Here is a 26,954-nt window from a genome sequence, read left to right as displayed (position 1 = left end):
TCTCTTGATGGTAATACTAAATACCAGACGGTGTTATCTCAGGCACCACCTGACGCAAGACTCATTCTGTATCCTAGTCCATGTGTTTTTATTCCCTTGATGATCATGTTTTTGTTAGAGAGAAACTTGCTGGATTCTGTGCTAAGATCTTGTAACCCCAGTGACAGATGTTCCTCGGCTGCAGCGTCCTAGGTCTCACCGCCTCCCTCCTCGCTCACTGGTCACGCCTCAGCAAGTGCACGATCGCTGTATTCACTGCGTAACCCAAGCATCAGTAATGACACGCTCACGCCGGGCTGCCGTGTTACAGGAGACGCGGGTGTCCACTTCCCCGCGGCACCTCACTCCGGGCATCACAAGGCGGTGCCACTTAAGAGACATTACCATTTTCTTTCAGTAGAACCATCAACGCTAATACCAGGCTTGAGAAATCACCTTAGTCAAATATTTTAACACACACACACACACACACACACACACACCACACACACACACACACACACACCACACACACATACACACACACACACACACACCACACACACACACACACACACACACACACACAACATGTACACCAGAAGAAGAAAAATATATAAACAAATTATATTCGACCTTGCTCCTTCCGTGGCCGCGAGCAGGTGGCATATACAATTTTAAAATTCCTGCAAATGGCCTTGCCGAGACAAGACGAACACCTGCCACATACAGATTGCCTCAGGTCACGCCGTTATTCTTTTTTCTCTCGTCTGCAGTTCAAGTTACGTTGGGCTGGTCCATACTTATCTCTTTCTCCCTCTCTCTTCGGACCACCTTTTGCATGCCCTCTGCGCTGCTGTCGTCTTGTTGTGGTGAAGTCTTTCCATCTCGAAGAATAGAGGCATAATAACATCAAGGCCAGACACTGACTCAAACAAAGGCGTAATAATATCAAGACCAAACATTGACTCAGGACAATTATATAACTCACAGAAAATGCAAGTGCTGGCAAGGGATAACTGGGATAAATTAGACTAAATTATCTCTCTCTCTCTCTCTCTCTCTCTCTCTCTCTCTCTCTCTCTCTCTCTCTCTCTCTCTCTCTCTCTCTCTCTCTCTCTCTCTCTCTCTCTCTCTCTCTCTCTCTCTCATCAAACCAGAGTATGGGAGGGAGAGAAAGAGAGAGGAGTGTGGCCTTGCCCTCAGTTCTCGCCTGCCAGTGACTCGCTGACTCTTTGTTGTGACCCAGTGGAGCAGGAAGGGCGAGCCAGATGTGACCGTGACCGTGAGGCAGCCAAGTGACCCACGGACCTCTGACCTGCCACTGCTTGGACGTAGGATGACATGACCTATATTTGTATGTCTGTCTATCTGTATATCTACCTATCATATTTATCTATCTATCTATCTATCTATCTATCTATTTATCTCTCTATCTATCTGTCTATCCGTCTATCTTTTTATCTATCTGTTTATCTATTTATGTATGTATCTTTTTTTTCTCGTCTGGTTGTCTGTCTCTTTTTTCATTTATATGTCTGTCTTGTTCGTTGATGTTTATATATATATATATATATATATATATATATATATATATATATATATATATATATTCATAGCTGATATTATTGACGCCACAGGATATATATATATATATATATATATATATATATATATATATATATATATATATATATATATATATATATATATATATATATATATATATATATATATATATATATATATATATATATATATATATATATATATATATATATATATATATATATATATATATATATATATATATATATATATATATATATATATATATTAATGTGTTATTATCTACATTTTGTGTATGGAGGGATTCTTTCTTATTATTCTTAATTGTATATTATCTTTATCCCTCTTATGTTTTTACCCGTAAGCCAAAGGAAGAGGAGAAGCAGGAACACGAGAAGGTGGAGGAGGAGGAGGAGACGACTAATCTTAACTTATAATAACGATAATAACTAATTGACGATAATGACAATGATGGCTAATAGTTGATCATGACGAGGGTCCTGGCTGGGAATAATGGTGTTAATAGAGCCTTGGTGATCATCGTAGCACAGAACAGTGGTGCAAGAGACGCCATCATCACCAACTTAGGAAACCATCCTCATTATTTATTTTTTTCCTTCATCCTGCAGCTTATCTTAGAGTTCCACAGGGAGAGAGAAGACTGACTCCCTCCCTCGCCTTGCCGTCAGGAGCCCAGTGCAGCCTGTCACCTTGGCTCACCACAACATTGTAACACTGTGCTTTTTCATCTGACCTCTTCACTGGTCGACCTTGTGGCGGGGAAGACCCGGAGGCTGCGGCTACGGGGAAGTGGGGGATGTGGGGCTGGGGTCTGTGGATGGCGGGGATGCTTGGGGTTGCTTGGGGATGCTTGGTATGGCTGGTGGGTTGGTGGGGGAAGCAGGAGGGGTTAGAAATTAACATATATACGCTCAAAGAGGATTGGTGGGATAGTGAGGGGAACTGTGACGTTGTGAGTGTTATGATGTCACGTGTTCTTGTCGCGGGTGTTTCTGGACGGGGTTATTTTTTGTGGTTATTGAGGAGATAGTCTGACGCTTGACGCTGGATGCAGAAGGCCGGGCGTGGTGCAGGCATGAACCATTGCTGCTGCTGCTGCTGCTGCTGCTACTACTATTACTGTTGCTGCTACTCTCTCTCTCTCTCTCTCTCTCTCTCTCTCTCTCTCTCTCTCTCTCTCTCTCTCTCTCTCTCTCTCTCTCTCTCTCTCTCTCTCTCTCTCTCTCTCTCTCTCTCTCTCTCTCTCTCTCTCACACACACACACACACACACACACACACACACACACACACACACACACACACACACACACACACACACACACACACAGCATTCACATTCTTAGCCCCATCGGCCACTGATGAAAAGGGATAGTGTCGAGGACCACCACGACCACTATTACTATATGCTGTGTTTCTGCTACCACCCCCACCACCATCGCCATCACCACCACCGCCACCATCACAGCCTCGCGTCCCTCCTCTGCGGGTGTGTTGCCGAGGGACGTGGCTCACACCCCTGGGGCTCCCTCGCGGCGCCCCGTGGGGGAGGGTTTGTAAACGAGGATGTTACTTAGCGCTACGGCCTCCTCACTCACTCTCCCCACACCGGCTTGGTGAGTCCTGCAGGCAGCCACTAAGCAGCAGCGGTGTGTGCAGGTCAGGTGTGACAGACAGGACGCTGGCACCACTGCAGGCCCGTGTGTGTGTGTGTGTGTGTGTGTGTGTGTGTGTGTGTGTGTGTGTGTGATAAGTCACTGTGGCCTAAGACGCGTAGTTTGAATGCTAAGTGTCCCTCCGTTAGGAAACTTCTCCACCTCACTGTCAGGTCACCTCCAAAATGTAAATCCCTATCTGCCTCTTCCTCTGTATCGCTTTCATAGAATGTCAACTTAATTCAGCCAGGAAGCCCCTCTGCCAGGTACCAAATTTTCACAGAAACATTTTCTTAGACACAGTGATTCGATTTCCTCGTTTATATAGATGAATAAGAACATATATATATATATATATATATATATATATATATATATATATATATATATATATATATATATATATATATATATATATATATATATATAAACACGAGAAAATAAGAGAAGCTACGAGAATCCTCCAGGCCTACACTTGGCAGTCCTTGTACGAAACATACCCATCTAGTTGCCCCTCTCACCCTCATCCATGAGTCGCCTTTCTTGACGCAGGAAACCCCGATCTTCTGAAGCACGCTCGACCTTCTACCTTCTTAATGACAGTTGTCTTAATCTCCCTCATCCTATCATTACGAGACATTTACCTCTCAATCATGTCACTCTGTCTCGTCACTCTTCCTTGATGGTAATGATGCAAGCCGCCGCCTCCTCCTCCTCCTCCTCCTCCTCCTCCTCCTCCTCCTCCTCCTCCTCCTCCTCCTCCTCCTCCTCACCAGCACGTCCCACTCATGTCCCCCTCTTGCTCCCGTACCTCTCTGTCATCGCCTTGCATATTCCTTCCTCCTCTCGCTCACCTGGTCTCCTCGACTCTGTTCGCTGGCGGGCCTTTACCGTACCGTTAACTGGCGGGCCCTGTCTAGTCTCCATCATTAACTTGTCCATGCCTATGTGTGTGTGTGTGTGTGTGTGTGTGTGTGTGTGTGTGTGTGTGTGTGTGTGTGTGTGTGTGTGTGTGTGTGTGTGTGTGTGTGTGTGTGTGTGTGTGTGTGTGTGTGTGTATGTGTGTGTGTGTGTGTGTGTGTTGATGTGTGATTTACAAGTATGCATGTTTCTCTGAGTCTTCCCCGCGAGGCGTAACAAAGAGTTTTCAATGTCTTTTTTATTATATTTTTCTCCCTTTCTGTGACGCTCATCTGTCAGCGTAAAGAAAATAACGGAGGATTATTATCGCGAACTCCTCCCTCCTCTCTTTATTTTCACACCTTTGTTAGTCGAGGCGAGTCTGTTAATGCGTATGTTTTGGTGGTGACGGTGATGGTGTGACGCGGTGGAGAGGAGGAGGAGGAGGAGGAGGAGGAGAAGGAGGGAGAAGAGGGGTAAGGGAGGGATGGTAGAAGGTGTGGGAGAGAGCGTGGGAACTCAGGAGATGCAACACTATGAACTAACACGGCCCGGGGGATTGCCAGGTGGGTGTGTCGGCCAAGTGAGTTGGTGGGAGTGGGGAAGGAGGTGAGAAGCAGGTAAGGTAAGGGAGAGAGGGAGGGAGGGCAGTACAATTTCATTCACCTTCTCCGATATTCATTCATACAGTCATACTTACGTACATTCATACACAGAACTTCAACTATGTATCCTCTTTCATAACAGCTTCATTATCTTTCATGTTTTTCTCCCCTCCTATCACTTAATAACCTCCACACAGTAACCTCCTCTTCATCCCCTCACCTCCTCTCCTCCCCACATCTCATCTCCTTCACTCTCCCTCCCTCTCCCTCTTCCTCTCCATCTTATATGTTCACACCTCTGTCTTTGTGCTTTACACCCCTGATGACTTGGCGAGAGAGAGAGAGAGAGAGAGAGAGAGAGAGAGAGAGAGAGAGAGAGAGAGAGAGAGAGAGAGAGAGAGAGAGAGAGTTAGCCTTTAGGTGAACTAGGTAATAATTTCTGGTATTTAGGGCTTAACCTTCTCATTCCTCCTCCTCCTCCTCCTCCTCCTCCTCCTCCTCCTCCTCCTTCTCCTCCTCCTCCTCCTCCTCCTCCTCCTCCTCCTCCTCCTCCTCCTCCCTCATATCTTATCCTCCCTCCATACATACCCTTCCTCCCCCTCTTCTTCTCTTCATATGTTCCTCCTTATCCATCTTAACATCTAATCTGTGTTGTACACTCCCTTCTCTCCTCCTCCTCCTCCTCCTCCTCCTCCTCCTCCTCCTCCTCCTCCTCTTTAGTATAACCGTCTTCTGCCCCTCGCAATGTCTCTTCTTTGCCTCCTCCCCCCACCATTCCCTGCACTTTTTTTCCTCTCCCCTTCCCCTCCTCTCTCTCCCTCTCTCATCCAGTCTCTCCTCCCTTCCCAGTTAAACGTAACGCGAAAAACTGGTTAAGGGCGGCAGTTTTTGGTGCTAATGTTTGGTGTTGTGACGCATGGCAACGCAACGGTGACGGTGACGTGGTGGTGTCTTTTTTTTATTCTGATTAATAAGTCTCTCTCTCTCTCTCTCTCTCTCTCTCTCTCTCTCTCTCTCTCTCTCTCTCTCTCTCTCTCTCTCTCTCTCTCGTGGTGATAATGTTATCTGTGTGTGTATTTTTGTGTCATTTCGTAATACTATTGAGGAATTTGATTTGTGTTGACATGCTCAAACACACACACACACACACACACACACACACACACACACACACACACACACACACACACACATAATATATAATTATTATTATTATTATTATTATTACACACACACACACAGACACACACACACACACACGAGGAAAATCGTGTGTAGTCATCTAATTCCCTTGATTAAACACACATATACTCGTATACCCACACATCTGCACACACACACACACACACACACACACACACACACACACACACACACACACACACACACACACACACACACACACACACACACGAGGAATGGCGTTATATAATATACTCGTCCAGTCATCTAACTCCCTTAATGTCTTTCATTTCAGGTAAGGAGGACTCATTTCTCCCCTCGAGCCACTTGACCACCACACCTGTACCTCCACCCCCACCCAGGTGAACTCTTATATACCACGTCCACTATATACAGGCCAGGTATAACACAGGAGATGCGTGAGGTAAAAAGTCCAGTAGTGCTTACTACTTACTTGCTTAGCTCCGGCCAAGGGATTAAAAAAAATGCAGAAAAATGCCCACTAAGGTGCCAGTCGGAAAAGAGTAGAGTTAAACGGATTATATATATATATATATATATATATATATATATATATATATATATATATATATATATATATATATATATATATATATATATATATATAAACAGTGTCTTGAAATCTCTTATATTGTTAGCGAACCACGTGACTTAAGATTGATGGGGAGGTGTTTACTGTAAGTAATGATGACAGGTTGATTGACTTTTTCCGTAATGATATTGTTAACAGACTACATGACTTAGGTTGATGGGAGGTGTTTAATATTAGTAATCAGGAAAGGTTAATTGACTTTTTTGTAACCGTATGATTAGTAAATAAGCTAGTAGATTTTGATTGCTGGTATTATATACGTATATACAGAGGTTAGAAACTAGACATGCATAGGAATTGCCTGTCAAGCTGAAACTCCCTGATAGACGGATGTTTATTAATATGTGTGTGTGTGTGTGTGTGTGTGTGTGTGTGTGTATGTGTGTGTGTGTGTGTGTGTGTGTGTGTGTGTGTGTGTGTGTGTGTGTGTGTGTGTGTCTGTGTGTGTGTGTGTGTGTGTGTGGGTGGGTGGGTGGGTGGGGAAGGCATTTGTGAGGCAACTCCGTTATCTGGATGCCTCTTTTTTGTTGCATTTACATATATGAGAAAAGCTGATGAATGGACCTTTTTTTGTCATGTGTTCTAAACCAACCGCCTTCGCACGTAAAGAAAAAAAGTAAATAAAAAATAAATTAATAAATAAAAGAGCAGTAGTGTGTGTGTGTCCGGGAGCATGTGAGAGGTGAAGGTGAAACAGAATACGAGAATGTTTAGCTGATAAGAAAAGACTCACAGAAAAAAGGACACACACAGATTAGAGTTATCGTTCCCAAGCTTTACTCTTCCTCCCTCCCTCCCTCTCTCCCTCTCCCTCTTTCCTCCTCCCACACACTGCAGCGTTACGATCAGGACAGCATTGGGACGTGAAGTGATCGCGTCTGTTTTTTTTTTTTTTTTTTTTTTTAAGTAATGGTAGTTTTATTTAGGTTCTTGGCCACGAAAAGGTTAAAGTGAGTAGATGTGGTAGTAGTGGCAGTGATGGTAGTAGTAGTAGTTAAGCAAGTATTATTCCAATAAGTGCAGTTGTGAGATTTGTCTAGGTCAAGAATCTTACGTATTTTTTTTTTTTTTTCATACTACGCTATCAGTTTTTTTGTGCACAGATAATATAGTCAACGAATAAATAACACAAAGGAAAACAACAATAACAAGTTAGTAAGATCCAGTCAAAAAAAAAAAAAAATTGAAGTATACAAGAAAAGTTCTTTGATTCCACTTCTCTCCCAATCTCCAGTTGTTAGGTAAGTACCTTTGAGAAAACTTTAATCTGATATAAGCCTGAGTGATGAAAACGTAAAACTGTGTGTGTCGGATTTTTTATTTTTATTTCTTTACTTATTTATTTATTTATTTATTTTTTTTTTTTTTAACATTCGAGGGGTAAACATTTTTCTTATGCTGTCAAAGTAGTTCACCAGTTTTCCTTTCTTTCATGCGTTTCTTACACCAGTTTAGAGTTCCCCCAATAGTGTGTTATTATAATAAATATGTGCTGTAATGAATATGTGCGCAGAGAAGTGCGTGTTTTGCCATAAATCTTTCCAGTATCTCTTGTAATGTTATATTTGTTCAATGGAATGTGACAGTTGTGCATTATCTAAAACGTCCTGGCTTCAGAACGGGTAGGCATCAATATAGAAACTAATATCCTACATTGCATTGTATATTGGCTTTACATAAATGTTTAAATATTCAATAATCACTTCTCTTAAGATGGGTCCTTAAAAGAGTTTTGTCTCAATGGATCTGACCTGCAAACACTTTAATAAACTAATAATATTCATACTGTAATGTATTAAGGCAAATGAAATAAGTCAAAATAAAAAAAAATTAAAAATCTTCCTATTTCTCTTTGTCCTGTAGGAGAGTGATGACGTGTTTTGACCATTCACCTTCATCACCAGGGTAACCCAGCGCTCTGTGAAGGAAGCTGGCTACGAAGACCCGTAGAGATGCCGCTGTTGTGAAGGCTGGTGGTGGTGGATTAGATTCAAACATTTACTGACACCGAAGAGAACCAGTCCAGTCATCTCTTTTGCCTTTGAAATTAGTCCTTATGAGAGCTTAAGAGCTTCGAATTATTAGCCATACTGCGCTGGTGATGTTATAGTGAAGGAGGGAAGTAAAGGAGGTGAGAAGATAATGGAAATACTTATGAACTTAAGAAGAATGTGAAAAGAAATGAGTGAAGTAAAAGTGGAAGAGAATATGTTGATAGATAAATAGACAGACAGACAGATATATATTTATCCCCTCTTACATTAAAAAATTAGATAGACTGATTGAATGACTGACTTAACGGCTTCAAACAATGTGATCATGTGGCGGCGTCAGCAAAGGAAGGCAGATAGGTGATTAGCCAGAGACAGACAGACAGACAGACAGACAGGTATAGGCAGGAAGGTGTAGGAGGCAGCAGACATGTACGAGTGACAGGTGAGTGAGTGAGTGACGCAAGTGCTGTATGTCGCCAATGTGGGAGGAGGGGAAGGAGGAGGAGGAGGAGGAGGAGGAGGAGGAAACCACGCTTGAAGGACTGGGTGAATGGAACAACAAACAATAAACTGCATTACCTCTAAGTGTCCCTCGCCACAACTCCTGCCGGGGGGAGCTGGTGGCGAGGGTCCAAGGGCGCCCTGGGGGGAGTGATGGGCGGTGGTGGTGCTGTATTGGGGTCGTGAGGGAAGCCCTGGAGTGTGTGAGCCTAAGGGGATGGGGACGGGAGAGTGGCGGGGGAGAGGAGTGTTGAGGAAGGAAAGGTTGCACGGGAAAATGGAAGGGTTAGAGAGAGAGAGAGAGAGAGAGAGAGAGAGAGAGAGAGAGAGAGAGAGAGAGAGAGAGAGAGAGAGAGAATTATAGGGCCAAAGTACATAGCGATCTAACATTCACATTTATAAATTGTTTTGCCTGGAAGCGTCTCATTGTCTGTACCTTTCCCTTCTTCTCTCCTCCTCCTCCTCCTCCTCCTCCTCCTCCTCCTCCAGCCACGCGCTTCACTTCCCTGGCCGCGGGGAGCCTGAGTGGCACCGCGGGCCAGGCAACACCACCCCAAGGCACCCGGCTGGCTACGCACGGCAGACACGGCGGGGTGGTGGTGGTGGTGGTGTGGTCATGAGGGGCTGCTGTCTGGTGCTGTATGCGTTACGGTTTTAGCGCAATTAATCTTACCCTAGTATTTGCAGCTGCATTAATAATGTGTGTGTGTGTGTGTGTGTGTGTGTGTGTGTGTGTGTGTGTGTGTGTGTGTGTGTGTGTGTGTGCGTGCGTGCGTGCGTGCGTGCATGCGTGCGCTACACAGGCTCTAAAACAAAAATCTGATTGTGCAATTCTGACTGAGACCGAGGGATGGAAGAAGCGCAAAATTGATGCAGTGTTTCTAAATCAGCTTGTTTCATAACGTCCATTTCCGTGCCGCCAGAAGGCTCTGCTGTGACATCACTTCACCGCACCAGCAACATGGCCGTGCCTCTCCCTGTATAAACTGTCCACGTCATAGACTAGATGCATGTGTATTTTGGTGGGAAAATAAATAGTCGTAGTATAAAAAGTATGTCAAGGATATCAGAATTTAAGGATTTAAGGATGCCTGCCACTGATAGTACGAGTGAACGACGTAACACAAGAAAATAAGGGAAGCTGCAAGAAGCCATCAGGCCTTCACGTGACAGTCCCTCTATACAACTATTCTCTCTTATCATCCTCATCCATAAATTCGTTTAATCCTTTATAGCTACCCAATAACTCGGCATTAGCAAACTGGTAACTGAGTCTGTTCCATTCATATACCACTATTGGAAAACTAATTCTTACTTATCTCTTTTTAAATCTAATTTCGTTAAGATTGGACCCGTTATTTATTGTCCAATCCTGATTACTGACTCTGAGGATTTTGTTTATATCACGAAATGAGTGCCTGTCCACCACTTATAAGCACATCTACATCTGAAAGGTTCGGATGTACGACTGACGGTTAGAGATTGAAGTGAGAGCAGGAGAAATAAATAAAGTAAGGTGACGGACGCACACAGACTGGCACAAGTTTCAGTGTATTTGTCGTAACCCTCCTCCTTACCTTTAAGGGAAGGCAGAGGTTACGCAGGAACTGCACTAATTCTTTATATAACAAACACTACAAGGTTTAAATCCAGGTAACCGAGAGTTATGGCCGGGGTTCTCACAGTGGGGTAAGCCACAAACGCAGTTCAGAAACGTTAACACTATTTATTACCCAGTAGTTAACACATTCCACGATACTCGCAAGCAACGAAAGACCAGAATTCCACCACATATTAAAACATATAATGACCTTTCGATAAATCTTGACGTCACTATTCACTTTACTTTAGCAAGATTTTATTGACCAACTCAAGTCATTCACTAGCTTATAACACCTTAACATGTAAGGACACACATAACATAATCACATAATAGAATAATCAAATGTAACATTAAAATGTTAGCACTACATGCGAAGTGCCACAAAAGATATTAAAATCACTCTTCAAGATTCAGCATTATATCAACACATGGCATGGAAAATGACAAAATATGTGGGGACCACAGTATACTGAAACAACATTTTAAATCGAGACACACAAGGCACTTAGGAAAAATCTTCCAAGTATTACTTACGACCAAGACGAGGCAGAGGACGACTAGGAGCTTCATGGTGCTGTCGAGTGGGAGCACCTTCCAGGACTTGTAACACTCCACTCTTGGAGTCTAGTTAGGTCTGAGAGAATCGTTCGCTACTTCGCCTTATATTCCATTTTGACGACGGCATCGTCGACCTACGTACATTGCTATCTACTACTACATAAGGAGTTATCCTTAAGGTTCAAAATCTAACTAGTTAGTACACTCATCTCTTCCTTCACTCCACACGATCACCAGGATGCTTATACTTCACTGTAGGTGCGTAAGAAACATGTCTCGTTGGGAGTCTATGGTTAACCACCTTTACACGCGAACATATATGGTTTTTCTATGTCCTTCTAGTTCGTGCATTATTGAAGTGTTTTGTGAAGTCAGCGACTGTAAGGTAACTTGATCACAAGATTGATTGCGAATAGGCTAGGTCCATTAACTACACGGCCTTAGTCACCTGTACTCGGCGCTCGGGTGCCTCGTCATCAGGGCAGGCACTGTCTTGTTCGTGTGACCAGGGATGCCGTAAGCCTCACGAGGGGTCACGGCGGTAACCAGTGACCTCTGGGGCAATGGGTGGCCTTGGCGACAACACACCCTCGGCTTGGCTACGACATATTCTTAGGAGCAGTCGAGCACCTTGGATATTAAAACGTCTACCAGCGCGCATTAGCAGCTTCTTTTGACGTGACATGTTCTTAAATGTTGACGACTCAATGAAGATGAATGTAGTAAATGTGTAAAGACAACCATAAATCATGCATACCACAACAAGTACATAACATGATAAGGTTTAATTGTTATTCGTAGTTGTAAGTGCATAATAGTTGAACAATCAAAAAAAAAAATACATCTGCAAGAAGCAAGTATATGATATGAAGAAACTTAATAGTCACCCTTATCGGTTCATGATATAAATGTTAAGTAGGTAATAGTTGAACACTGAAAAGATAAAAAAAAAATATATAATAAACAAGAAACGAGTATGTAACATGAACACCCCTAATGGTTATTGCTATGCTATCTTCCATGATACAGTATATGTTAAGTAGGTAATAGTTTAGCACGAAAAAGTTAAAATTAAAAAAAAAAAGAAATTAAGATAAACTTGAAGAAATCAGTACGTGTTATCTTTGCTGGGAATTTGGCTCTCAAGGACTCGACTCTGCCCCTTATTTTTACATTGATGATAAAATAATTCAATCTACCGATAAAGACAGCACGACATTCCTTAGATACAGACGCCTTACCTGCAGCTCACGTGTTGCTGTTCCTTGTGGTCATGAGCAATACATCAACACAAGGCAGGCAAGGCAAGGCCGACACACCTGTTGCTCACCTGTCCGGAAATTCTTGGTGAGGACGAGCAGGTGGAGGAGGAGGAGGGGGAGAGAGAGGAGAAAGGGAGAGGGGAGAGGTGGTGGAGAAGGGAAGAGGAAAGGACTGTGGTGAAACGTGGACACTACTTATACATTGTTCAGAGTTTCTTCTTCTTCTTGTTCTTCTTGTTCTTGTTGCTGTTATTGTTCTTGTTCTTCTTGTTCTTGTTCTTGTTCTTCTTGTTCTTGTTCTTCCTCTCCTCCTCCTCCTCCTCCTCCTCCTCCTCCTCCTCCTCCTCCTCCTCCTCCTCCTCCTCCTCCTCCTCCTCCTCCTCCTCCTTCTTCTTCTTCTTCTTCTTCTTCTTCTTCTTCTTCTTCTTCTTCTTCTTCTTCTTCTTCTTCTTCTTCTTCTTCTTCTTCTTCTTCTTCTTTTACTACTACTACTACTACTACTACTACTACTACTACTACTACTACTACTACTACTACTACTACTACTAATACTACATCCTCCTCCTCCTCCTCCTCCTCCTCCTCCTCCTCCTCCTCCTCCTCCTCCTCCTTCTCTTCCTCCTCCTCGTGACCTTTACCTTTTTGCATAACTCAGCAGGGTCTTCCCTCGCCTCACTGGAGGGGCCGCGGAGCAATGCCCGCCTCTGTGTTGGGCACGCATGCGAGTCCGCAGCATTAATTCTCTAACTGCACTTATTATACAATGCTGCACTGCTTAAGGGAACACAACGGAACACAAAAGAATGCAAAGGGAAAGCAAGAACAAGCGGCAGTTGAATTATTGATCCTCATAAAGTTGTGTATTATTAGATATACTGTATTTTTAATGTAAGAGGGGCACTGGCTTAGGGTAACGAAAATTTATATAAAAAAGCCTTCTGAAGGTGCCACCCCATAAGGCACAGTCATTAAAGATCATTTGATATTTGAGGTTACGAGATGTGGAAACGGTAAAGATGAAACTCTTTACCTCACTTTGTTCAATATTGTGTCCATGTATAGCTCTATCTCATCACCAGGTACATGTTATGTTAGATCATATCAGCTTAAGCTAGGTTAAGTTATGCTACAGTGGTCAGATTAGATAGAACATAAGAACATAAAAAAAAAAATAAATAAATAAGAGAAGCTGTAAGAAGCCTTCAGGCCTTTACGTGGTAGTCCTTGCATGAAGCTTACCTACCTACCTATATCCACTATCATCCTCGTTGGTTCTGGTTAGGCCTATGATGCTGGAGATTACAAAGAACATTGAATTTATACACCTCTTCCGTGTATGAACATATTCTGTAAATCTCTAAATACGCCTACCCTCCCAAGAAAAGATGAATTACAAGACAATAATGTTGTGTTGGGAGAAGGGGAGGACACAGGAATGAGGGAAAAGAAAACATTAAAGAAGATGCGTAGGAAGAGAGAAAAAAAAAAATGTATCGTAGCTATGAAACAAGATACGACACGGCTCACAGGACGCAGGTATGAAACGGGGGCATGGAAGCCGAGGAGGAGGAGGAGGAGGAGGAGGAGGAGGAGGAGGAGGAGATGAAAAGGGTGGAATACCTCACGAGTGGATTAGCCAATAAAGGCGAGACGAAAAGACGAAGAAAAAAAAAAGGAAAAAAGTGAAGACCAAATACAGGAGGTGGAAGATTGAGTGGTAAAGAAGCTGGAAATAGAATTGTGACGATGGAGGTAAGGAGGACGGATGAAGAGAGAGAGAGAGAGAGAGAGAGAGAGAGAGAGAGAGAGAGAGAGAGAGAGAGAGAGAGAGAGAGAGGAAGGTCGGGCAGTGACACCGGAGCCACCACACTGAGGGAAGGGCGGGTTGTGTGACACGGAGGAGGAGAAGGAGAAGGAAGAGGAGGAGGAGGAGGAGGAGGAGGAGGAGGGAAGGGCCGGCGGGGTGAATGATGAGCTCAGACTCTTTCTCTACCAGGTCAGCGGCCAGGCTTCTTTTACTGCCCTCCTCCTCCTCCTCCTCCTCCTCCTCCTCCTCCTCCTCCTCCTCCTCTTGCTGTTTAACTTTATCGTCCCACGTCCATCACTCTAAATTGAATAGTGTCATTTATCACAAACAGCTCCATATGGGACAACAAGTCTGACTCGGGTGTTTGTTCTTCGTATTTGTTTGCATTCCTCTTCCTTCTCCTCCAGGAATGACGATTTTTTTTCTCTCTGCGTTAAGGCATCTGACATAAATTGCTTACACATACTCATTCGCTAACACACACACACACACACACACACACACAGTACCATGGCGAAGGGAGAGGGCTGGTTGGCTGAGTCGCCCCGCCGTCCTTCTCGAGGCCTCTGTGACCACTTTAAAGAACTAACTAAAGGAGAAAAAGTTATGAGACAGTTACGTGGCTTTCTTGCTTACTTCCCCTGTACTTCCCCGCGTTGGTGGTGGTGGTGGTGGTGGTGGAGGTGGTGGGGGATTATTTTACTCTCTTTGACTGAGTTATAGCGCCACAAGAACAAGGTTACATGGCGCAGACTAGGGTTACAAGAAAGAGCGCTACTTCCCCCTGCCGAGAAACTGCCTTGAGCCAGGATCGAAGTCGGAGTTTTCAAGCCACAAGCCGAGCGCTGGTGGTGGTGGTGGTGGTAGTGGTTGCGGCGGGCCAGAGTGGATGGTTGGGTTGTTGTTAGTAGAAGGTCTTTTACTTAGATGAGATAACAAGGCAGAGGGCGAGGCCGCCGGACACGATTAGACTCATTAGCGCGAGGCTGATGACGGCAGTAAAGGAACCGCGAATGGCTGGAAAAAAGACTAAGAGTGTTTCAAGATTCTAATCCAAGGATGGTGGATGGCGCGGGGAACACGTCCTGCGCCTTGCCTCATTGCCTCCCCTTCTCCCCTCCTGCACCACCCACCTCCCACCGCCCACCGCCGCTTCGTGTAGGTGATGTTTTTATTTTTATTTTTTCTGATAGCTGTGAATTTTCCCACATTCCGCTGCGCTGTAAGGCTGTCGGTCCTCAGGATTAGGGCCATTTTGACTCTTTTTGGCCTGGGAAAAATACTTGGCAGGGGAAGAACGGGAGGGAGAATACATGGACGTGAAGGAGGAAGGGGGAGCGGGATACGGGCGTGGCATCAGCCTGCCAGTCATGCACAATAATGGAGGCATGGAGGCATGGTAACCTGCATCCCGTTGCCTGGGTGACGCGGATGCTGGCTGGTGGGGCAAGGGGCGGTGGGGCAGAGGGACGGGGAAACTTTCAGTACTAGCGGCGCCTAGATGTCGGCTTAGCACCACCTGAGTCTTGGTAACTGTCTTGCCGCGTTACCAGGCAGAGGTGTGCACTGTGCGGCGGGGAGGTGAGAGGTAGGCAGTCAGTTAGCCCTCATTCACACCCTCCGGAAGCCAGCGTCTCACCAGGTGGCCGCGGGGTGGACAGTATGTACAGGTGTGTGGCGAGGCGGCGGTGGTGAGTGACGGAAGCGCGGTGGTGGTAGCGGTGCAGCGGGGGCCCGTTCCTAGCGGGCTTACACGAGGGTCTGCGCCACACGACGTCCAAGGAAACACAAAACACGCATGTCACACAGGTAATGGTGGGAAAAGAGGATGAATGGCGGTGAGGGAAGGGGAGAGGAAGAGAACTTTAGAGTGAGTGACCGTCGACCACAGGACACGAGAAACAAGCTGGAAACTGCAACACGACCCTGGACACGACATGACCTGAGCCTAATAGGGTGATGCGGCGGTGCTGGAGTCGTGAAGGTGGAAGACAGGCGGGCAGGTGTCATCCTCGGCCACGCTGCCAATTACAGGGCCTGAGCCGACCAGGTGATTATCGCCCAGACGCTAATAGAGGCACCGCGCCGCTAACCAGGTCGACCAGTGGTGGAATGTATGTATGTATGGAGGGAGGAATGTGTGTGTGTGGAGAGAGAGAGAGAGAGAGAGAGAGAGAGAGAGAGAGAGAAGAGAGAGAGAGAGAGAGAGAGAGAGATGTATATTATGAACGTATATAATGAGGGAAAAAAATTAAACAAGGTATATCGTGAAGCTTGACGTGTGTGTGTGTGTGTGTGCATGAGGTGGTTCTGTGGCAGTAACAGTGAGCGGCGGACAAAAAGTAGCAGCAGGAGTAGCCAGCATTAGTGTGGCATTGAGGCGGCGCGGTGGGTTGAGTTGTATTGCTATTATACACTTGTTTATTTACTTTTTACTTGCTTATCCTCCATCCGTCACTCCTCGTTAATTCAAGGCCCATTTATCTCCTTGAGGCGTGGAGACAAGTGGCGCTAGAGTGATGAGAGGAAGAGGTATGGATATAGCAAGAATTGAACTAACCACTTGAATAAAGGAAAGAAAATATGAATAAAGGTCAACAGAGGGTAAGGAAGAGGGGAAGAAAATAGGGAATATTAGATGAAAGGGAATGGGAGAGAGATGTATTGGGATGATACTGCAGTGACAAGGAATGGAAAAGGGATGTATTGGGATGGCAGGGAATGGAAGAGGATGTATTTGGAAGCTACTAGGATTGGCAAGGAATAATAGGGAAGGTACTGGGATGCTACTGGAATGATAAGGAACAGAAGAGGATGTATTTGGAAGCTGGAAAGGCAAGGGAATGGAAGGAGAGGTAGTGGAAAGTTACTGGGTTGTCAAGGAATGGAAGTGGATGTATTTAGAAGTTACTGGGAAGGCAAGGAATGAAAACAAACACACTACAACGAGAGACGAAAAAGGAAGCTCAACAACACAGGGAACAATGACAGAAACACAGATATGGCAGAGCACAGGGACGATGGCTGGCAGACAGAGGATGTTGAGGGGACTGTATAGGATAGCAGGGATGTGCCGGAGCGGGAGGCAACAGTAGGAGAGAAAGGTGTAGTGGACAGCTGGCCGGGACGGTAGAGGACGTGGTGGTAATGGTCCGTGGTCTGCCTGTGGTTAGAAGGGAGGAGTTGCTACTGCTCGCCTTCTCTCTCTCTCTCTCTCTCTCTCTCTCTCTCCTCTCTCTCTCTCTCTCTCTCTCTCTCTCTCTCTCTCTCTCTCTCTCTCTATGCAATTCTCAAAAGTTCTTCATTCTTTCTTCTAACAACGAAATATTTTGGGTTTCTATCATTTCTTCCCCTTCCTATCACGTCCTCTTCTCTCTCTTCCTTCCTATACCCTCCATTTACCCTTCACGCCACTTATCCCTTGTCACCCACCGCGGCCGAGATAACAAGGCGAGGAGGAGGAGGAGAAGGAGAAGGAGAATGAGGTAGAAGAAAGGGGGAGAAGAGGACTGGGAAGAAGTAACAGTGATACAAACCAGAAATAAGGTTGTTAGGAGGAGGAAAAGTCAAGAAAAAATCGATTCTCCTCCTCTCAAGTAGAAAAAAATGACGTTATCTTTAATTATCTTTCTCTCTTTCTCTCTCGCGGTCAGATGTGTTACCAAATGAGGCGGTGTTGTTTCTGTCCTTGTGTTGCTGCATCTGATGGTGTGTTGCTTTTGCAGTGTGTTCCTTGCTGAGAGAGGGTCGTGTTACTATGTGTGTGTGTGTGTGTGTGTGTGTGTGTGTGTGTGTGTGTGTGTGTGTGTGTGTGTGTGTGTGTGTGTGTGTGTGTGTGTGTGTGTGTGTGTTTACTTCTTAGGTGTTGAAACTATCTGAAGAGAGTCCGTCAGATGTTTGCGTGAGGGTGGCTAGTCACACACACACACACACACACACACACACACACACACACACACACGGCTTTCTCTGTGTTGTTGGTTGCAGCCATTGAGTTTGTTTTTTTCGTTTTTGTTTTTCTAGTTGTGTTTTTATCTCTCTCTTTTTACACACACACACACACACACACACACACACACACACACACACACACACACACACACACACACACACACACACACAAACAAACACACACACTCCATCTCTTAATCACATTCTATTCCTTTGTTTTCTTTTTATGTTTGTATTTCTTCTCTTTCCCCCAGCCTCCCCCCCCCCCCCTCTCTCTCTCTCTCTCTCTCTCTCTCTCTCTCTCTCTCTCTCTCTCTCTCTCTCTCTCTCTCTCTCTCTCTCTCTCTCTCTCTCTCTCTCTCTCTCTCTCTCTCTCTCTCTCTCTCTCTCTCTACGGCTTCCTATAATCCCACCCTTTCCCCTCCTCCCCTGGTCCTTCAACACACAAATCCCTGACCTCCTTCACCTCGTTACCTGGTCCTTCACCCCCTTGTCTCCCTAGTAACTGTCCCCCTCAGTCTCCTTGGCCCTCATCACCCTGACCCCGCCGCTACTCCCACCCTTAAATCACATGAAACCCTTAAACGCTGTGACCTTTACCACCCCCTGGACCCTAAACCCTCCCTTTGTTACTCCTTCCCTTTATTGTTTATTCTTATTCTTCCTTTTTCTCGTTTCCTTACTCTCCTTTATTGTTTATTATCCTCCCTTTTATATAGCTTAATTACTCCCTTTTTTTGCTTTATTCTTATTCTCCCTCTTCTCTCTAGGTTCCTTATTCTCCCTTATTGTTTGTTTTTTGTCTTATTCTCCTTTTTCTTTTTAGTTATGGGTGAAAATAAAAGGTTGGTTTTAAGGGATTTTTTTTAAGGATGAACTGGAGGTTGAATAATGTTTAAGAATACGTAGGTAGGTATTATTGGTGCTTAGGAGGTTGAATATAGGGTCAGATAATGTTTAGAGGAATTATGGGCGGGACTGAATAGTGTTTCTTAGTAGGAGGATACGGTCGATTAATGATTAAGGGGTTGGGATGATTGAATTCTGTAGTGTTTCAAGGAAGTAGCAAGATATGATGCTTTAGTGTTTGTGAGTAGAAGGATAGGACTGAATAGTGTTTAAGGGAAGAGAAGGTGGAATTAAGTGTTTTCTTTTCAAATGATAGAAAGATAGGATAAATTAGTGTTTAACCCTTCACTGTGATAAGAGACAGCACCAGGAGTAATGCATGAAGTTTTTTGCAAGTATCTACAAGAAAGAAGGGGATTAAAAAATTTAGATTTTGCAATTTCTACCCAGTTCAGTGATTGGAGGAGGCTGTAGAACAAACAAACATGAACCAAACAGCAATGAAATTGCTAAGGGGATAAAAATATAGAAGCAGATAGTGTTTAAGAGTAATGTTCAAGAGCAAGATAGAATCGGGTAGTATTTAAAATCAAGAGGACAGAATTAAGTAATGCTTAAACTTTAAAGGATTGGAGATAGGATCGAATAGTTTTAAGAGGGATTAGGAGATAGCATCGAGTAGTGTACAGCTGTAATGATGCGGGCTTGTTGCCTTGTTGCGTGTTTTGATCTGCTGGTTGTTTATGTTCAGCTTGTATGACCCTCGCCGTGCTTGTGGGGGAGGAGGAGAGGAGGGAAGGGTATATTAGAGTTGTGTTTTATATCTATAAGAAGTGAGCCGTGAGTTGCGACGATAGACTTGTGTGGCGATCAATGAGAGAGTCTGTCTTTGTGAAGCGACTTGGGTCTTGTTGTTGTTGTTGTTGTTGGTGTTGCGTGAGAACCAGAACTGAGGCACTCCATATATAGTGTGTGTGCGTGTGTGTGTGTGTGTGGTTGTTGTTGTTGTTGCTGTTGTTGTTTTTGTTGTTGTTTTTGTTGTTGTTGTTGTTGTCAGGTTTCTAAACATACATAGCGATCACTAAAATTCCTACATCTAACCTAACCCAACCTCACCTAATTTCTCCTAACCTCACTTAACATAACATAACCAATCTAGTACTTGTCGGACAGAGAATTGCATCACCTATTCATAAACTCACAAAGGTTATCAATGTTAATTCTCGCAGGTTGTAAGTGGGAAAGGAAAAAGATTTTATTGATTGTTTCACCAAAATACCCTCCTGATTTTTGTGTCTCCCATATGCAGTGAATGTTCATCTTTCCCTTACTGGTGTGTTGATTGGCTTCGCGTCTAATGTGCTTCTTGGTGTTGGTCTCTTGGTCTCTGTGTGCGGGTTATCATGTGACCTGCAACGCATCTTTCTGCTCTGTCCTACATATTTCGCTAGCGTAGCATCCGTTTGTGTGTGTGTGTGTGTGTGTGTGTGTGTGTGTGTGTGTGTGTGTAGATAAGCAAGTAGTCCAGTAGTCCATTTGCCCTTCACCTACTTACTCCATTCTTTACCCCTCCTTTTTTTCCTCCTCCCCTACCAGCCTCTCCCTATGCACTCACTCCCTGACTCTCCTCCTCTTACCTGACGTAACCTTGTGTCCCACGCCTTCTTACATCTCACGTAACTCACTGTCATCTTAGCACCCATACACATTCACCCCAACACCCTGCCTGTCGTTCCCTTGTCAATTCCTCACTACTACACCTTCAGTAGTTGAGTGTATTCTGTGTATTCCCATGCCAGGGTGTAATGGAGACGGTTGATCCTTCCTCGACTTATCCTAGAACTTGTATTGGTACACACACACACACACACACACACACACACACACACACACACACACACACACACACACACACACACACACACACACACACACACACACACACACAAATGAGCAGGTATAACAGGCTCTTACATTTTCATATATGGAGCAAAACTTGTTTATTTATGTATATTTTTTGTTCATCTAGTTTATTCATTCCTCGTTCAGTCTCTTGTATAAAAACTGAGAAGCACAAAGCTGAGTTGCGGCCTCTTCGTGCTGAGCTAGCTGGCCGCGGGCGAGGAATCACTCCCAGATAGTAGATAAGAAGGTCCCCCCTCCCATCACCATGCTACGGTGATCGAATACACCGCTTCTCGACTGATCAACGAGGTTAAGCTGCGCTGGGTCTGGTTAGTACTTGGATGGGTGACCGGTCCCCATGTCTTTGTGTAGACCGTAGAGGGGTGAGCGGCTCGTCTTTGCCCCGCACACAACCAGGTATTGTTGGCGGCTTATCGCATCAAAGGACGAGACATGGCACTTGCAAACCCTGTGTGTGTGGGGGTGGGAGGGGATACAGTAGTCGGCGGCTCGAAGGACAAGTGGTGAGGCAGGCAGTTTGGTTCTCTAATCCACTACTGCATTACTAAGCCTGTTTCTGCAGCTGTTCTTTATTACACGTGATGGTTCTTGTTGAAAGTCGTGATTATTTTGGGTCTTGTCGCCGCGGCCCTGCAAGGAAGCGGCGACGTGACCCTTTGTTGCCTTCATTCTTGCTGCCGCTACTTCAGTAATCTCTCTACTTGACTTCATATCTTCAGATTTTTCTACTTGATGCACACACACACACACACACACACACACACACACACACACACACACACACACACACACACACACACACACACACACACACACACACACACACACACACACACACACACACACACACACACACACACACACATAACACGTACGTTAGTGATTACTGAGTTTTTAGTCCTAGTATGATACAGGTACAGTATGTATGTAAAGCCTTGGCATAAATCCTAATCAGACGTTTGAGTCTGATAACATTATTATTTTTTTCTTCCTCTGTTGTGGAGCAATCAGGTGGTGGTGGTGATGGTGGTGGTGGTAGTAGTAGTAGTAGTAGTAGTAGTAATGCCTGCAGGATTGTTATCGCCTCTCTCGCCACTTATCATTGCTTTGCGAGACACCACAGATCACGACCTGATTTTTTCTACGTTTTATGAACCCACGAATCATGTTGCGAAATGTAAAATAATAAAAATAACCTGTTCTTTCCGGTATGATATACGAAGATTATTTTTTTCTCTCAGCCTCGCCTGTTCTCACTCCGGGCTGGGCTTGAAGTTCAGGTTCTGGCGGCTCACCTCTCCTGCCTCCTTACCTCCCCTGTCTCTTGTGTCTCCCCCGCCCCCAGTGTCCTCCCTTGTTTCCCCTGCCCCCTCTGTCCTCCCCCAGGTGACAGGCTCAGAGGGGGTCACTGGTGGTGCTTCCCTGTGTTACCATCACTTGTCCTCGCTAGTGAGTACAGTGGATTATGAGATTCACTCCGTAACGCCAGTAAAGTCTTGATCGTGGAGCATTACCGGCCACGTCACCTTAATCTTGACAGCAGTGTAATTCATGGCTTTAGATCACCGAAGAGCACCTCGAGAACACTAAAAACTTTGTCATCTGTAAGTGTAAGCAGCCAGGTATGTAGTATAAGTGTCGCCATTGTCACTCAGCCGTGGCTTTTACCTGCCTCAGAAAGTTAACACAGGACTTAATAGTCGCGACATCCGCCTGTCGAGCAGTAAAGGCTGAGGTTCAAACAGGGAACACTTGATTGATTTTTTTTTCCCTTCGCCCGCCTCCGTCCTTGGTTGCATGCCGCGTAGTGCGCACCTCGTCCAAATTCAGACAGATATCTCTGCCGACACTCAAGCATGAGGAGTGTGCCGGCCACCGTGCTCCGCCTGATACCAAGGTACACAGTGCAGGCTGCAGCTAACGGGCCAGCGTGCCTCTTGTAGCCACTCGACTGTGGGCGTGGGCGGACCTCAAGCTCGGGATTCTTAAGGGCGGGAGGTCGCCACCACTTATATTTACATTGATTTTTCTCATTAAACCAATCTTGGGACTAAATAAATATCTTAATTGGTTTCTGGGATTATCACACATCCTCATCACCAGTTCTTGATTCCGTGATCACTTACATTTCTCTTTATCTTACCGTTTCCTATTTCTTGCAAGCCTCTCTTAGCAGTGCATACCTTCCCCTCCTTGACCTCGTCACCTGCTTGGCCTCACCTGCGTCTTGAAGGTCACCGTGGGAACCTTACCTTTGTGCTGGTCCTCACTTTCCGGTCCGACCTTTGACGATATTCTTTCTTCCAGACTACTGACCTTTCCCCTGTCCCCTGAGTGTGTGATTCCTGTACCCTCTCTACCCTTCTTACCTTTACCCTCTATTCTTCCCCCTCTCCCATCCTCCCCATGCCTTCCTGGAGATCCGCCACGCCTTCCTGGTCTAGCGAGCCGCCACGTGACAGTCACAACAATAGCCACTGAACCGCGACTCTGAGCTGAGTGACGCGTTTCCAAAGTGACCTCTGAGTACACGACACGTCCTCGGTCTTGCTCCCATCAGCCCTCCCGCGGCGTGATTCATGAGCTCGTAGGAAATTAACCCCAAGCACATAAATCTGTCTTACTTTATGGCAGGCGCTAAGGTGTGAACTTCCCTGTCCTACCTGGTGCTCTGTCTCGCCCGGAGTTCACCTGTATCGATGGAGGGTGAAGGAGGGAGACAATGAGCGTGGGGACTGACAATGGAGAGGTGAGGAGGATGGGGACTGGGTGTGCAAGGTTGGGGAGGGTCGGGAGGGATGCGAGGTGGAAGGAGAAGTGACAGGAGGTGATGATGGCGTCCGGGTTGCTTGCTTCCCCTCCTCCAGGAAGTGGCTCATGAGTGACTGTCTGCCCGTGTGTGTGTGTGTGTGTGTGTGTGTGTGTGTGTGTGTGTGTGTGTGTGTGTGTGTGTGTGTGTGTGTGTCCACCTGCTCAGCGGCTGTCAGTATTAATCTCATCCCTTGCACCACCTGTTCTCCCCCACTCCCTCCCATGCACCTGTCCTTAGTCCTTTGCCCCCAGCCTGTTTCTCTTCCCATCAATATCGTCATGCATTCCTTTGTCTCTCTGTTCCTCTACATGTACGTGTGTTCTTTTCATTATTATTATTTTCATCACTTACTTGACTTAGTTTGCCAAGTGCTCTATTTATGTAACCTGTTTATTATTATTATTTTTTTTTCTTTATTCTTGATTCGCTCGCGTTATGTCCATAGTGTGGGATGTGTCATTATCTTCCACTCATTCGTTTAATCTTTCATCTTCTACTCTCCTGGTCTCTTCTTTCATCTCCCCTTCACTTACTGCATCATATTATTTCATCTCACATTCCTACAAATTTAATTCATCTACCCTCCTCCTCCTCCTCCTCCTCCTCCTCCTCCTCCTCCTCCTCCTCCTCCTCCTCCTCCTCCTCCTCCTCCTCCTCCTCCTCCTCCTCCTTTCCCCTCCTCATGTCCCATTCTTTCTATAATACTTATCATATCAAGTCTCAAGCACCTCCTCCCTACCATTCACACTATTGCCTGCCTCAGAGTGCCCTCACTATTGTGGCCTCATTGACACACTGGTCGCGGTAAAGACCTGCTTTGGGGTGCCAGTACTAGCAGCTTTCCTCACACACTCCTGTAGAAGATGAGGAAGAGGTAAACAAGTAGAGAAACAGAGGAAGGCATTTTAGGACATGATTTGCTCTTTCTCCGACGTACTCATTCCTCTTATTTACTTCTTGCTCTCCTTCCCCTCCCTCACTGGTTTCCTTTACCCTCTAACGCTTCCATGGTAAGTGGTGGGTGTTGTCTTAAGCCACACTCACAGCACCGCATCACAGTCACTCTCGTCACGCCCTGCAGGACACGTGAATACAGCAGTATATCGCCTGCCTGACTGACTGCCGTGTCATTTTACACCAGCACGGTATTTCTCGGGCCCTGCACTGTGTGACCTCAATGTCGTGGCGCCGTTAAATATGCCAGTAAATATGCCAGTCTATCAATCGGTCGCTGGCATGGGATGGGGTTGATGTGGTGGTGCAGGAGACTGGTGGTGCTGGTTCCTGACTTGATGTAACTGTGGTCGTGTCTTCAATTGAGGTGAGACCCGACCAACAACCACTCTCTTGGCTGACACTCACCACCACGCCCTCCACACTGCACCCCTCTTACCACCACCACCACCACCACCACTAGTGCCAGCATCATCGGCCTCCCTGACTCCACTACAAGACAAAGACCTCTCCCCCAACCTCCCAAACCATTCATCTCCCCATCCAGTTTTCTTTGCCTTGCCTTCCCTTAACCCAAGTCGCCGTACCTCTCCTTTTATCTTAAGTTCCCATTCATTTCATTACCCACCAATGCCAAAACTCAAACAATATTCACTTAATTCCTTCTCTTTTCCTTTCTTCCCCTTACGCCCTTTCACTTCACTTTACTTCCCTAATCATATTCTCTCGCATCCTTGCAATATCCAACCTGCCCTGCCTGAATGTGTGTTTGTGTGTGTGTGTGTGTGTGTGTGTGTGTGTGTGTGTGTGTGTTGTGTGTGTGGTTTGCAGGGCGTAGGCAGGGCGGGGCAGTGGACGGCCTCGGGGGTCATGGCGGCAAAGCGTATATGGCGAGGAATTGCTGGAGAGAAAACCTGTTATTGTGTGTCTCACTTAACTGTGTGTGAGAGCGAGAGAGAGAGAGAGAGAGAGAGAGAGAGAGAGAGAGAGAGAGAGAGAGAGAGAGAGAGAGAGAGAGAGAGAGAGAGAGAGATTCTTCAGTCTTTCTTCACTCCTTTGCAATCTAATTTTTTTCTCCCTCCCTCTCTTTCTTCCTCTCTCTTATCAATGCATCTCCCATTCTTCCAACTTACTTCTCCGTCCCTCCTCTTCCTCCTTCTCCTTGCCTTTCACTCCTCACTACACATCCTCTCACTATCCCCCTCTCCCTCTCACTGCAATTCATCTATATTCCATCCAACCCTCCACCCTTTCCCCTTTCCTCTTTTTTTCCCCACCCACGCCACACGCCGCAACCACACCCAAGCTAGCGAACGGGGCATGGAGGATCGGGGTGGGGCGGGGGGAGGGGCGGGCTGTGTGACCCCCTAACCCCGCCCCTGCCAGACTGAGGTGAGGTGAGGGCTACACAGGTAAATGTCTCCTCAGGTGTTCCGTGTTTCCCTCACATGGGCATTTTTTACCTGTTTTTTCCCCGTGCGCTGTTTCCCGTTCACTGGCTGTTGCTGTTTTTCTCCGTATTCAGGGTTTAAGTTCGCCAATGTTTTACTTGGTGTTTTATTAATGTTAATCCTTTCTCGTGTGTGTGTGTGTGTGTGTGTGTGTGTGTGTGTGTGTGTGTGTGTGTGTGTGTGTGTGTGTGTGTGTGTGTGTGTTTTGGTTGCCTGTCAGTCTATTTTTCTGTGTCTGTTTCTCTCTCTCTCTCTCTCTCTCTCTCTCTCTCTCTCTCTCTCTCTCTCTCTCTCTCTCTCTCTCTCTCTCTCTCTCTCTCTCTCTCTCTCTCTCTCTCTCTCACACACACACACACACACACACACACACACACACACACACACACACACACACACACACACACACACACACACACACACACACACACACACACACACACACACACCACCACCACCACCACCACCACCAGTAAGAGGTCACCACCCTGAGTTCTCCCTTCCAATGAATCAGGGAGGGCGTGTGTCGGCTTCCAGTTGACCCCTGACCCTCCCTCACCTCCCCTACCCTCCGCGACTCCTTACATGCCTCCCTGATACACGCCCAGGCCCTCCCTCCTTCCCTCCATCCCTCCATTCTTCCCTCCATCCCTCCCTCTCCTCATTCCTCTCCTAATCCGTTCCTACACGCCATCCCTCGAAGTTATAAGATTATCCTCCACTTTCCTCCACTTTGTACCTCCTTCTCTCCTCCTCTCTCTCTCTC

At 45.7% G+C, this 26,954-nt stretch overlaps 1 protein-coding gene and 1 long non-coding RNA gene across 2 annotated transcripts in view; one reads left to right on the top strand and one right to left on the bottom strand.

Annotated features, from left to right (window-relative positions):
- The window catches only part of LOC135102093 (formin-J-like), a 241,224-nt gene that overhangs the window by 120,332 nt on the left and 93,938 nt on the right, over nucleotides 1-26,954 (top strand). The window lies entirely within an intron of this gene.
- LOC135102098 (uncharacterized) lies at nucleotides 8,136-11,247 on the bottom strand. The gene is made up of 3 exons (XR_010269523.1): nucleotides 11,156-11,247; nucleotides 9,097-9,227; nucleotides 8,136-8,493 (listed from the first exon to the last, which is right to left on the bottom strand). It is a non-coding gene; the product is annotated as an uncharacterized LOC135102098 (long non-coding RNA).

The sequence above is a fragment of the Scylla paramamosain genome, chromosome 7 (genome assembly GCF_035594125.1).
Source record: "Scylla paramamosain isolate STU-SP2022 chromosome 7, ASM3559412v1, whole genome shotgun sequence".
Taxonomy (NCBI): Eukaryota; Metazoa; Arthropoda; class Malacostraca; order Decapoda; family Portunidae; genus Scylla; species Scylla paramamosain.
This window is presented reverse-complemented; position numbering and strand designations above follow the sequence as displayed.